At 36.3% G+C, this 13,611-nt stretch overlaps 1 protein-coding gene across 1 annotated transcript in view; it reads left to right on the plus strand.

Moving 5' to 3' along the window:
* Positions 1 to 13,611, plus strand: part of LOC106055161 (selenoprotein S-like) — a 150,693-nt gene that overhangs the window by 1,736 nt on the left and 135,346 nt on the right. The window lies entirely within an intron of this gene.

Here is a 13,611-nt window from a genome sequence, read left to right on the forward strand (position 1 = left end):
AAAAAAACAAACAAGAAGAAGAAAAAAACAAACTATTTAAGATTATATTAATTGTAATTGTATCAATTAGATTGACAAGTCATAGATCTAGAGTATTCTATAGTATTCTAGACTAAGAATAATACATCTGTGCGATTAGAAATATTTTTTGTTTGTTATGATGCTAACACTTGTCTGGACCAGTTGGAAAGGGAAAGGGGGAAAAGAATGGGGTAACTGTGTGAATGTTACCGTGATCGCATTTTAAAAGCATAAAAAAACAACAACTTCATCACTCGTGACTAAAGCTTCCTCAAGGGGACTAATTCATCTTTTACCACCACATATGTCACCACGATTTCTTTCCCTTGTTTAATATCAAGCAAAATATTGAACTACAAATAGTTAATTAATGTATTGGTTGTTTATTTTTAGTGATTCTTGTTTTGACAGATTATATATATATATATATATATATATATATATATATATATATAATAATAATAAGAAGAAGAATTTGTTCATTGACAAATTGTGCAGATTCCTTGATTTTATACATAGTGATGCCCTACACATGACCACTTCCAGTCGTGTCGCTGTGCTATCCGGTCCTTCGAGACTTCTGTCCAATGGGCATAATGAAGCGTTACAGCCTCGATTTCATTGGACTAACTTTTGAGGAGATGCGGGCGGCCCGTGGCGGAAAGGAGTTGTGCACCACTGTTCCACTGCGTAAACAAATTCTGTTACATAAACTTTTCGAAACATACGCCTATGTCCAAGAATATATTCAATCCATGCAAATGGTTAAACATTAAAGTTTAATGCAACAAAAGGAGCCATGTTTAAACAAGAGTTTACATTTGCAATTCGCTTCATCAGAAAAATTTCCTTTCACTATAGAGTTGTAGTCTAAACGTCACACACAAGCGAGTCCTGCTAAGCAGACTGCAGGGAAGCCTTGAAGTCGATTTTTTTAAAAAGAAAAAATAAACATATACATTGAATGTTTGATCAAACTGACGGGACATCAATGTTAGCGACACGTGATCTTGTCATGCCTTGGAGACGACGCGCTACAGACGCTTAAAATCGAGAATTCCGAGATAAGATAAGCGATAACAATAATGATAATAGGAGCCCGACCTCAGCACTGGTTGGCAAAACATTAAAACTCTCGCAATCTGGTCTAGGTTGTACTTAAGTAGTGCTTATATAGTGCTCTATGTAGTGGAAAGATGTTATGTAATTGAGAGTATAATTCTAAAATATTCGTAACATTTTAATGCTTTCTTTATTCCACTGGTTCCCAAACTTTTACTTCTGACCCCTTGAACGAAAAAATAAATTCATTCACAGCCCTCTTGACCATCTAGGGTCTGGGGAGCGCTGTTAGCGCCCACATTTTGGTAATGGGGCTTTAAAATTTTATTTAAAAATAGGGTTATAATTGTAAGGGGGATTAGTGGCTGAATGGTAGAGCACTAGGCTTCTGAACCGAGAAGTCTCGGGTTCGAATCTCGAGGAAGACTGGGAGTTTGAATTTGGGATTCTTAGAAGGCCCCTAAGTCCAACCACATGAAGCCTTTGTTATTTATCGGCCAAAGAATGGAATAACATTTACACCATATAGACTGCATTTATAGTTACTGTACGTTGGGACTAAATGTTTATTGGACATGGAGTGTTCTACTTTAACCCACGGTCATTGACCTGTACTGAAACCTCTCAGCCTTGCAACTCTCAAAGCGCTAAGTAAATATACACAAATAATAATAAAACTCTTCTTACGCATTATAAACCTGTTTTATCCGGCCAAGAACGCGAGCAAGGTCTCTGCAATTTATTTCTGTTTGCTTAAAGCAAATTGGACTTGCGGGTGAAAATGTAGCTTTTGAAATGGTCCCCTCCCCCCACGATTTGAAACCACACCCGAAAATCTTTTTTTTTTTTAAATCGAGGGTCAAAATGTAGTATCTGCTTCTCTAAGACTGGTTTCTGAGATTTGAAACAAACTATCAAATATTTCAACATCAAATCTAAAGATGCAAATTTCTCTCTTGACACCACGTTAATACACAAAGTATGATAACATACTAGATCTGTGTGCAAGGCGAATGGCCATTTTGTTTTTACTTATGGAAATCTAGCAGACAGCAGACATAGCTGGCATGGCCTGTGTTTATTTTGAAATAAAACAAGAAAAATATTTTTAAAAAGTACTTTTAAAAAAGATACTTTCTTTATACAACTTATAAAACAATTATTTTTCTCTTAACTCTTTCACTCCGTAATTATTTACCACATTCTGGTGGAATCAACGTTGGTATCGTCAGTTAGGAAAGAAAGAGTTAATTTGCTCTTGACTAATGAATGTAAGATTTAAAAAAAAAAAAAGAACATTTTTTTACTAGGGCCCTTTCCGCTTTTTCGGTGAGAAAAAAACTTGATAAAGAGAATGTATAAATATATTAGACTTTATGATATTCTAATGACAGGCTTTTAGGTCTAGACTTAGAAGACGGTGCGTAAAAGGTTCCTTAACCTTCATTTATAGAACTCTTGAATGAATAACGCCTACCTGCGAAACTACCCGAAGACGTATGGTCTGCTCAAGATAAATATTTTCTAGTCTTAGAAGGCCCCTAAGTCAAAAGTTAATTTTTTTTTATACTTTGAAAAATTATAAAATTTGATCAGACTAAGAGTTTTTCCCACTGTAGTCAACGAGCTAGTAATTCTTTTTCCTAGCGATATTCATCAACCGTCAAATTTATAGTAAAATTGTTAAGCTTCGTTTTCGAGAACCGTGTTCACCCAGAATTTTCCAGGTTTCCCCACTACCATTGTGTGACTTGAATAGAGGTATCGTGAAGAAAAAAACACCTTTGAGAAGGTAGAGACCTGTACGGTCTACGGTGCTACTTTAGAAAGCGAAGTGAGAGGGTAGTCCATGACAAAGATGGTAAGCCAATGCCTTTGATCTCGATGTAGGAGAAAGTTCGTTGGTTCTGAACTTGATGTACTGCTAGTTTAAATATTATGACAAATATTTGGTGTCAGAAGTGCCCGTGAACATCCGTTTCACTTTTTAAAAGTTCATTTTACGATGCAACAATATCATTTGAGAACATAGCATGATTACTGTTTTTTTTGTGTGTGTTATACTTATATAACCACATTTTATAATTTATCATAAATTCCACAAATTCGGTTATGGACAAAAAGTTTTATAATATCATAAAAGTGTTAAGTTTTATTTTATGGTTTGAAGTCAAGCTGGTCATAAAAGTAACACAAACACCAAAGCCTTTAATAAAAATTGCTAGTCTCCGTCGTTTCCCATATTTAGAGAGATTCGCCAACCTAAAATATATGAAACTTTTCAACTAAACAAATTAAGTTTTATAAATTTGAATTAATTATACAACGGTTATACTTGTTGTTGCTCTTATTGACTTTTTTCTTTGATAGAGCTGGACGAAGTGGCTTAGTAAAGTTATGTTTCGTGTTCAGACCTTGGGGTAGATGATGTAAAGGTCAACTGTTTCTGTGGCCCATTGTTAACATGGGTGTAATGTGGCCAGCACAAAGACCAACCACCTTTACTTTCTCTTACGAAATTCTGAAGCCCATTGGAGTTGGGTGACTCGGAGTCGCCCTAAAAAATCCCGAAATTAAAAAGCCCAGTCTTCATGGAGATTCGAACCCAGGACCCCAGGTTTGGAAGCAGAGTGCTTAACCACTCAACCATCTCATTGCGTCTGTCTGTTGTTGCGTGTCTTGTTAGGGACAATGATTAATTGTGCAAAGTTTCAACTTGATCCGAGAATGGGAAGTGGGTGAAATAACATGTACCAAATGTGTACCCAGACAGACAGACGGAGTGAGTTGATTTAAACTTTGTAATAATCGTAACACTGACCCACTGAATGCTACCTTAAAGGACAAAACAGTCTCGTAGGTTAACGTCTGGAGGGTAATAAAATGTGGCCAGGTAATAGACCTCGTCCTTAATCTTCCGGAAAACTGATATTACGGCATGCCATTAAAAAATGATAAAATTTTTGGTTTCAGCGCCTTGTCTTGTCTGCGCGCGCACTAACCTTGGCGCTAAAAATAAAGCGTTCACACAAAGCAATGTCACTTATAAGTCGACATTTGACATACAGTTTCTTAGAGTATAGAACGCCAGATAGTTGACGGTACGATGACGTAAGGATAGCAACATACAACTGTACGGAGGGTGTAAAAAAAAATCATTTCCACGGCTCAAAGCGCTTGCGGGGAATTTGTCAATTCCTACTCAGCTTTTAGCTTCCATCTACGCTGCCTGCGGGGCATAATGTGCATCTCCTGGAGGGATCATGTCTCCAAACAGAACGTTTTGAAACTGGCCAATATGCACAGCATCTATGCCCTTCTGACACAGAGAAGACTACGCTGGATCGGACATGTCACTCGCATGCCAGATGGAAGAATCCCTTAACTCTTTCTCTCCGTAATTATTTACAACATTCTGGTGGAATCAACGCTAGTATCGTCTGTTAGGAGAGAAAGAGTTAAGACATCCTGTATGCTGAATTGCGGAGGGAGTCAGATCCAAGGGGTGCCCAAGACTGACCTACAAAGATGTCTGCAAGTTAGATATGAGAACCACGGGCATCGACCAAAGTATGTGGGAGGAGAGAGTCCAAGACCGGACAGCATGGAGACAGACTGTACGTGCTTGTACGAACTTCACCGAGAGCAAAAGAAACGAAGCTGAGTTAGTCAAGAGAAAGAAAAAGAAAGCTGCCCTGTCAGCTAGCCCTAGGAAAGATGCATATACATGCACGAATAGTTGCAAAATCTACCGCTCCAGGATTGGCCTGATCGGTCACTCCAGATTCTGCCCCGTCTCGAGACGAAACCAAAACCAGTGATTTATCTGAGTGCATCCATTGTCTTCCGAGACAAATGGAGCCATACTCAGCTTTTAAAATCTTTTGTACGCATCTCAAGGACCACCGAACCCTCTCCCCAACCACTCAATGCTTTATTTGATCCCCCCTCCCCACTTTTTTCTATTGCAGGGGATAGTGCCATTCTCATTTTCAGCGGTGCTGGTAGGCAGACTAGGTATTGTTTTTGTGTTGTCCGTCTGTCATTTCTGTAAAATGAATTGATCACGAATGATAATTTTATATGTATAACTTTTTACAAAGTTTATATCAAGCGACTGAGTCTGTCTGTCTGTCTGTCTGGAAAAAAAGTTTGAACTCGTTATTTCCTCCTCACCCATTCTCGGATCAAGTTGAAACTGCACAATTAGTCATTTAATTAATGGTAATTAATTATTTTGTCTGATACCAACAAGGGAAGGTAATCCTTCAGTATTCACAGATATGGCTAAATAATGTACGGCTTGATCCCCTTAGAAAATTGTTCACGTTATTTCTCCCACACCCATTCTCGGATCAAGTTGAAACATTAAGCAATTATTTATTGTATTTATTGTACCTAAAAAAAACAACAACACGAATTAATCACAAAATTGACCAATCAGTCAATTAATTATTTTGTTTGTTATCGGCAAAGGAAAAAAAACCTTCTACATTAATGAGAGATATTGTTTAAAGTGTGGAGTTCTTTCCCTTACGTAAGCTTAGATTTTTAAAAAAGTACTTTTATATTTTGAGTATTTTTGTTAAATAGGCCTAAAACAAATGGCTTTTAGTGAAGGCACTAAAAAGGATTTGAAGTTTAGATCTGATTTTGAAAGGATGTTCAGGGACCTCATACACGACCTTTCGTTGACCTAGTTTTATGACCAGATCCAATTTTGAAAAGATTAATTTCAATATGTCATGTAACATTCTTTCTGTTAAAATGACTTGCGACTATAACTAACCATAAGGAATGACTTCGTGTATATTATATTGTCATCGAAGGGTGGAGAGGTCTCCTAAAGTAATACAACATCAGGTCTTTAGTGATGTAAATCCGACCCTCAAGTTTTAAAAAAGAAAAGTTGAGAATCACTGTTCCAAGACCTTTTTTTTTCTCAGTGTGTGTGTGTGTATGTGTGAATATACAAAAATACTCCTGAAATTCATACGAAACTTAAATATTTTGTTTAAAGTTCGTGCGAAGCTGTGGAGAAGAAACTTGAAATTTAATTTCAATTCTATTGTGTTAGCCTTGAACAATCCGTTGCAATGATAGTTTTTTTCTCTATTTATTTAGAGCCAATGTATGAATAGAAGGTGTTGGTGTGTATTTGTGTATGCATGTGAGTGTGTTGAAAAGATTTGGGGTTGAAAGAAGCCAAAGGCCTAGGCCTAAACTGTTGTATACTTCTGACAGTTTTCTTGTAAAAAATAATGAACATCATAATAAAAGAATTGTCATAAAGATATTTATTTACCTTGGTTTTTGCTCAGTGCGCTAGGGACAGATCCCTTTTTGTGAATCTCTGGGGAAAGAGGGAAATTTGAGAGAAGGTTTTCGTGTTCACTTTAAGCGCTCTGTAAAATTAACTCAGTTTGCGTTTGGAGTTCGAACCCTAGCCTCCTTGATAGGGAGCCAAATTTTTCTCTATTTTTATTTCTTTTAAAACTTTTTTTCTCTCTCGCCAATACCGACAATGGACCTCATTCACCAATCGTAAACAAACAACATTTAGCCACGTGATTCTCTATCTCTTCAATACAAATTACGATCTAATTTTTAATACACGATGGTTATCACGTGACAGTTTTTTCCGTTGTTTTATCAATATTATCACGTGACTAAATGTTGTTTGTTTACGATTGGTAAATGAGGTCCATTAGTTTCCCACCTATAAGAACTGAAGTTCTGTTACCGACCGAGTTCTTTCTGCACTAATAAAACTGTATTCGCCTAAAGACCTGCACGATTTGGCGCCAATATTGATTTTTCTCTACGGCGTGTCCTATAGGCTTGCGCGGGTGAAAGATCCGACAGGGGACATTAGCTCCCTTGTCAACGCTTTCTCTCGGCGCTACACACAAACAGATTACGTAGAGCGCAGCTGTCAAAATCTCAGCAGAAGAACCTTGCTAGTTTTTCTTGTTTTTTTTTTAATGGTATCAAGTAAATTGACTTTACATTTATTCTCCCTTCAAAACCGATGTGTTCTTTATTTTCTTACTAAACACACACGCACACACGCCCGTACTCATTTTGTCTCGATTTCTCTTCATTTTTGTTTATTAAAACAGTATTTGTTTCGTATTAAAAGGGCAGTACCACAAATGCGAAACCATGTCTTCCTTTGCGATTACGTATGAATATTCTAAAAAGGAAGGCACTATTTTTGTTACCGACGTAACTTCAAAGACTATTTTTTTTTAAATGCGCATGAGATAAATAGATCAAACTGCAATGAAATTACACAAAGTGAATACATGTCCAACGGCATTTGATTAACTCTTTGACGTCAGGACCAAAACAAAGTGTAAATATTGGAAGTTAATGCGGAAAAACTATTACTAGTAAGCCTAAAATATCCCTTACACTATTAACCCGTAGCTTCCAGCAAACAGAGATGCAGACGAGGACGTAGCTTAATAATCGCCATTTTTACAAAGATTATATCAACTCTGTTTGTCTTTATGTCTGTCTGTCTGGTAAAAAAATGTGTGCACGTTATATCTCCCACACACATTCTCGGATCAGGTTGATACTTTAAACAATTACTTATTGGACCTAACAAAACTTTAAACGATTACTTATTGGACCTAACAAAACATGAATCAATTAAATAAAGAACTATTAGTCTACTATTTATTGGTAATTGATTATTTTATTTGATATCAAATAAGGGAAATAACATGTATATTATTGATAGATATAGTTTTAAGGGCGGAGTTCTTCCCCTATAGATAAACATTTTTAAAAAGGAATTTTCTATTTAGCTTGTTTAGTTTTATGGATCGTTTGAAACTTACAGAGAAAAACAAATAAGCACCAAGCCTGCTGTCAGTGATAAAACGAAAAAATAAAAAATAAAAATTATCTTCCCTTTGGTCTAGCATTTCATACTGTAAAAACTCTGTGAAATAAAACGAAATGTTTATTCATGCATACATGAAGATAATAAAACAACAACATTAGAAGGTTTATTGTCTTTTTTTGTTCACACTGTCAATAAATTTAAAGTGTCAAAAAAGGATTGAAGGGGGAGAAGTGTCCGGAGGGAAAGGGTTAAAGTGGTAGCGTATGTCATGTTACACGTTTAGATAGTGTTTCGTCAAGTAAGTAGAGAAATAAATAATATCCCCTTAATCTTGAATACTTGCGGTAATACAAAATGTAGAGCAATCTTAAGACCCTCCCGCTTAACCCAAGAACATCGTTTTAACCCATTTCCACATTCTGTCCTCTTTCTTAGCGTCAAAAAAAAAACACGCGTCTGTTTATAGGAAAAAGAAGACATTGAAAACTTTTTTTTTTATTTACCCTTTTCATACTCTGGCTCTTTTAAATTCAGACAAAGTGTCTCGATTACCCTCATACAGTTACACAACGCCCTCTCTCCAGCCCCCGGCCACCTCTGCACTATGCCTTTCTCATTCCAACATATTTTCAGTGTCATTCAGTGAGAACGTGGCGGTCCTTGTCTATTCAGGACAGTCGAGTCCTCCATTTCATACTAGTGACCTAGTTTAGTTGAGAGATTATGTTAGTTTTGTAAAAAAAAAAAAATATATTGCGCATTGTTTTTTAGCGACGGTAAAAGTAGTGACGTAGTCAGTCAGACGAATGACGTTGCAGATTACGTGTACATGACAGGAGCTTGTAGAAAGATGGATATTGAACAGACTGTTTATTGAAACGACGGATAGAGAGACAAGACGATCTCCCCCATCTGTAAATAAACATCGGTTGAAGTCTTCACAAGTTTTATGAAGTATCTTATAGTTAATTGTTGTGTCCCTTGGATGTGTTCGTTTTTTCTTCTTTTTATTTAGGACACCTCAGCTTTTTAGCTTTTGACGTCAGCTGTTTACATCCTAGGAATCATTGGGCGTTTGACTCTTTTCTTTGCCTCTTTTTTTGGGGGGCTCTGCCTCTTTTTGGGGCTATTGGCCTCATTATTGGTTTTTTTTTTTTTAAACAAGATTTTATTTCTATAAATTAACATATATTACTTGATACTAATGATAATATAGATGAACATATCTAAAAAAAAATAACGCTTTCTTATGAACAACAAGAAACATTTCAAAGACCTATATTCCAGCACTTTCGGTATGTTTGTGGATTAGACTGCAGCAAAGAAAGAACAAGGTTAATGTCATAATATTTTTTTTGTTCGGACTCGCGTTTAGAATAGTGAAATACTATGCGCTATGCAGCACAGAAAATCCAAGCCAGGACAGTATAGAATATTCCAAATCAAGCATCAAGTTTGGTCGAGTTACATTTACATGTATCTGTACAAATATTATCTGGGTAACGATTTTTTCATGGAAACTCAGAAAACAAAAAAGGCGAATTATTAAAGGTAGCTTCTTTTCTTCTCGGATCTCGGGGCGACATTCTCGCTTTCAACAAGAACATTCGTTCAAGTGGAACATACAGTTTACACACGTTAGTGAGTTATACAATTAAAAAAACAAACTTGACTTCAATTAGCATTGAAATACTACTTATTAAGTTAGAGTACTTCTAATAGTACTTAACTATGACTTAGTACTTTTTTGTACTTCTAATAGTAGCTTACTTTAATAATTTTGTACCTCTCGAGCATACGAGTTTAATATTTCACAAGTTAGGATTTCCTGATAGGGGAGAGAATAAACTGTAATAATAAATGGCTCTAAATCAACACCAATAGCAGTTCACTCAGGTGTACCTCAAGGAACAGTCTTGGGCCCGCTAATGTTTCTAAATTTTATAAGATAAGATTAGTTCAAGAACAAAAGTTAAATTATTTGCTGATGATTGCATAATATATGGAACAAAAAACAAACAAACACAAGATACAGAAATTTTACAAAAAGAATTAGAATAATTAAAGAAATGAGACTCCAATAGGAGCATGTCTCTCCACCCTAGAGACTGTAAGCTGTTAAGAGTACAAAAAGAGTAAATGAAATAAAAATGACTTATTCTGTTCATGGTACATCAATTGCACAGAAACTTAAAATAACTAAGTGTTATAAATGAATGAATGTTTATCATGGGATCCCAATATTGACGAAATTATACAAAAATCAAATTAAGCATTAAAGGATTTATTAAAGAAATGTTCTCAAATCAAATAAGTGCATAAAACTCAAGAACTACTTTAAGAACTACTTTGTTCAGATTCATGCGCTAATCGATGCTGGAACTTTAAAAAAGGTCATCTACTCTCCTGGCAGCAAATTTGCCGAAATATCTACATCTACATTCATGTTGCATGAGTGAAATGACCAGCTGTTCTTCGGTACTAAAGTAGTCATACCATGTTGCGCTGTTTTTCTTTAACTTCTGACACCATTCATTAATGCTTAAGAATATTTTCAACCACTTTTTATGCTAATGCACATATTTTTTTTTTTAATCAGGTAGTAGCTGTAAATAAACTAAGTTGGCATCGCTTTCCCAATAACTATATGGCCAATGTTCCAAGGGGTGTGGCATCACCAGCCAATCACAACGAGTGAAATACGGATGACAAGACGCTCCCACTTCTCTAGTGAAGGACACAAATGAATCTTGGTCACGTCTGCGTAAATAAAATTGAAAAAAATAAAAAGATCAAGAAATTCACGCTTGGCAGCCACTAACTAGTGCTGATACCTGGTTTCAACTTCCTTCTCCCCCCCCCCCCGCTCCTTTAATTGCGTTGAATCTCTATATTTAAAAGAGATATTAATAAAAGATTTGGGGTAGGGGGGTATGAAGGTTTTTTTTGGGGGGGTGGGGTGGTATGAAGGTAGGGTAATAGGGGGCCAGCGAATCTGCACTGTTCTTTGTAGGACATTTAAAACGCAACTATCAAATCTCCGCATTGGCAGAAACTGAATCCAACTCTTGGATTCAGTCGACAAAACGACCTAGCTTTGACCCAGATACTAGATGTCTGGAAACCAGGGGCCAATATGAAGTCACACTCTCGGATTAAGACAATCGGTTTATTTGGACGATTCAGGGTGTCATTTATTTTCAAGCCTCCACTCTCTCAACCTTAGCCTCGACATGTGATTTGGTTTTAATGCGTCTAAAACAGGGGCGTAGCGTGAAACTAAAACCCCGAGGATTAGGAAACTAATGCAGCACTACTTATTTAGTAAAAATTTGGGGTTGGGGGGGAGAATGGGCAAGAGGATCGTGGAGTCACCTAGTTCCTCCTGTCAAAATAAAACGGTGTTTAGAAGCATGCATCACAGCAATGAACAATGAGAATCTTGAACACGGCTAACAGACTTAAAGAGGTCACAGGAATAAAGGCGTACACCTTCAATTCGTTGAAAATTAGTGGGGGGTATAAAGGGAGAGAATAAAGGAAAGACTAACAAAGACAAAAAAAAAATGAACACATAGAAAAATCAAGTACTTTTCTCTTTCCTAAATCATGTCTTTTAAAAACAAAGTTAGAATGTCTGTTCTTTAAAGATAAATATTTTCATATAGGAGCCCGAACATTAATATGTATATCATATAAATCTAGATCTTTGTGTGACAGTAATTGATCTTTGAGTTTTTGCTTTTTTTTATTGTTGAAGTAAAATAAAAAGACACAGACACTCTTGTAAAAAAAAACTCATAGGACTACACAAGGTCGCAAGTAGATATAATCGTACAACAGATTCGGACATCGGGAAGTAGGTCAGCAGATCTCTGGCAATTGAAACTAGGTCAAAAGATCGAAATTCACCTTAGATCACTAATATGGTGAAACGACTAAAGAAAATAGGTCAGAGGATCGGACTCAGGTGTCCAACATGCTAAAACGACAATAGAAAGTAGATTGAAAGATCGGACTCACCTTAAATCTCCAACATGGCAAAACAATAGAAAGTAGGTCAAAAGATCGGACTCACCTTAAATCTCCAACGTGATCATTTGGCACTAGGGTATATGCCACCTAGTGGGACTTAGATTTAAGATGTGTGCAGATGATGTTTCGAACATTCCGGGTTCATCTCCCATGAAGAGGCGCAAAACCACAGTGCAAATCCCACACACCCTTCTATGCCCTTTATGTGATTGATTACCTCCAGGATTATGAAGGCATTCTTGGTATATCCATTCATCCATCCCAGTGGCACTGCAGCCCATGGAGGGGGCCCAGGCCTGCTTTAGCACGTCTCTCCATTCTGATCTGTCCAGTCCTTTACGTCTCCATGCTCGGACTCTGTTCTGCTCGAACTGTTGTAGATCTGCCTCTACATCACCAAGCCTCCCTATCCGTGGTCTGCCTTTTGGTTTTTGCTGGAGAACAATCTTTGCTCCTCTGTTCTCTGGCATTCTTTCGAGGTGACCTGCCCAGCGAAGTCTGTTCCTTATATATGGATATACTTACTCTTATTTTAAATAATGTATAAATTATGTGTGTTTAAATTCATTCTTACTTTTTACAATACCTCTTATCAAGTCAAAACTTCATGGAACCAGAAGGGTGGAGGGTAGAACCTGAACGCGGCTCTCAAAAATGGCTCTAACGATTTTCCTGAAAGTTTAACAGTTGATGTTTATCGCTGAGAAAAGAATTGCTAGTTCGTTGGCCACACAGGGAAAACTATGGTTTGACCGTTAGAATTTTTCAAAATAAAATAAAAGAAATAAATTTAAATTTATTGCGCTCTTGAATGGACTATCGCATTCGGGAATTTCCGACTGTTAAGTTATTATTGATGCAACAGTTTAATAAATTAATGTTTAGGATTTTTTTGCTCGGCGTCTTCTAAGTCTAGATCTAAAAGCCAATCATTGGAATATTATATAAAGTGTAGTAGATCTACACATTCAGGGGGGGGGGAGGTGGAGGGGTAAAAAAAATGTTCCATTGTTTTTTAATCTAACATTCATTAGTGATTAAACAGGAAAAATAATCTCTCTATAAGTTATATAAAGGAGGTATCGTCTTCTTAAAAAAAGTATGTTCCATCCTCCACGAAAAAGTGACTTGAATAGAGGTATTGTAACAATACAGTTCGCTTTCAGAAGATAAACAAGTAAAAAAAATTTTAAATATATAAAAAAAACAACAACAACAAAGCTTATGCATGGAGAAGCATTGTACAAGTACTGCAATAGCAAGGTTTGTCTCTTCTTTTCTATTTAAAACAAAATTAATTATTAAAAAATTATACAAAATTAATTAATAACGAAAAATTGATTAACTAATTGTTTAATATTTTGATTGATTCATGTATTGTCTTCGATTGTGCACAGTTTCAAATGAATCCGAGAATGAGAATTTGGAGAAATAACGTGGAAAAGAACCCGCCCAGACAGAGTGAGCTGATATAAGTTTTGTAAAAACTTTGCAAGCTGCATAAATCGGATTTTCATTATCTCTTCTAGTATTTGAGACCTAAACGTGACAGACGGACTGATGGACACCCCGACAGACCAAACAAAACTAGTTGCGACATGTTTATTTCCATTTCGGGGGCCGTTAAAAATGCG

This window comes from Biomphalaria glabrata, chromosome 14, assembly GCF_947242115.1.
Source record: "Biomphalaria glabrata chromosome 14, xgBioGlab47.1, whole genome shotgun sequence".
NCBI lineage: Eukaryota > Metazoa > Mollusca > Gastropoda > Planorbidae > Biomphalaria > Biomphalaria glabrata.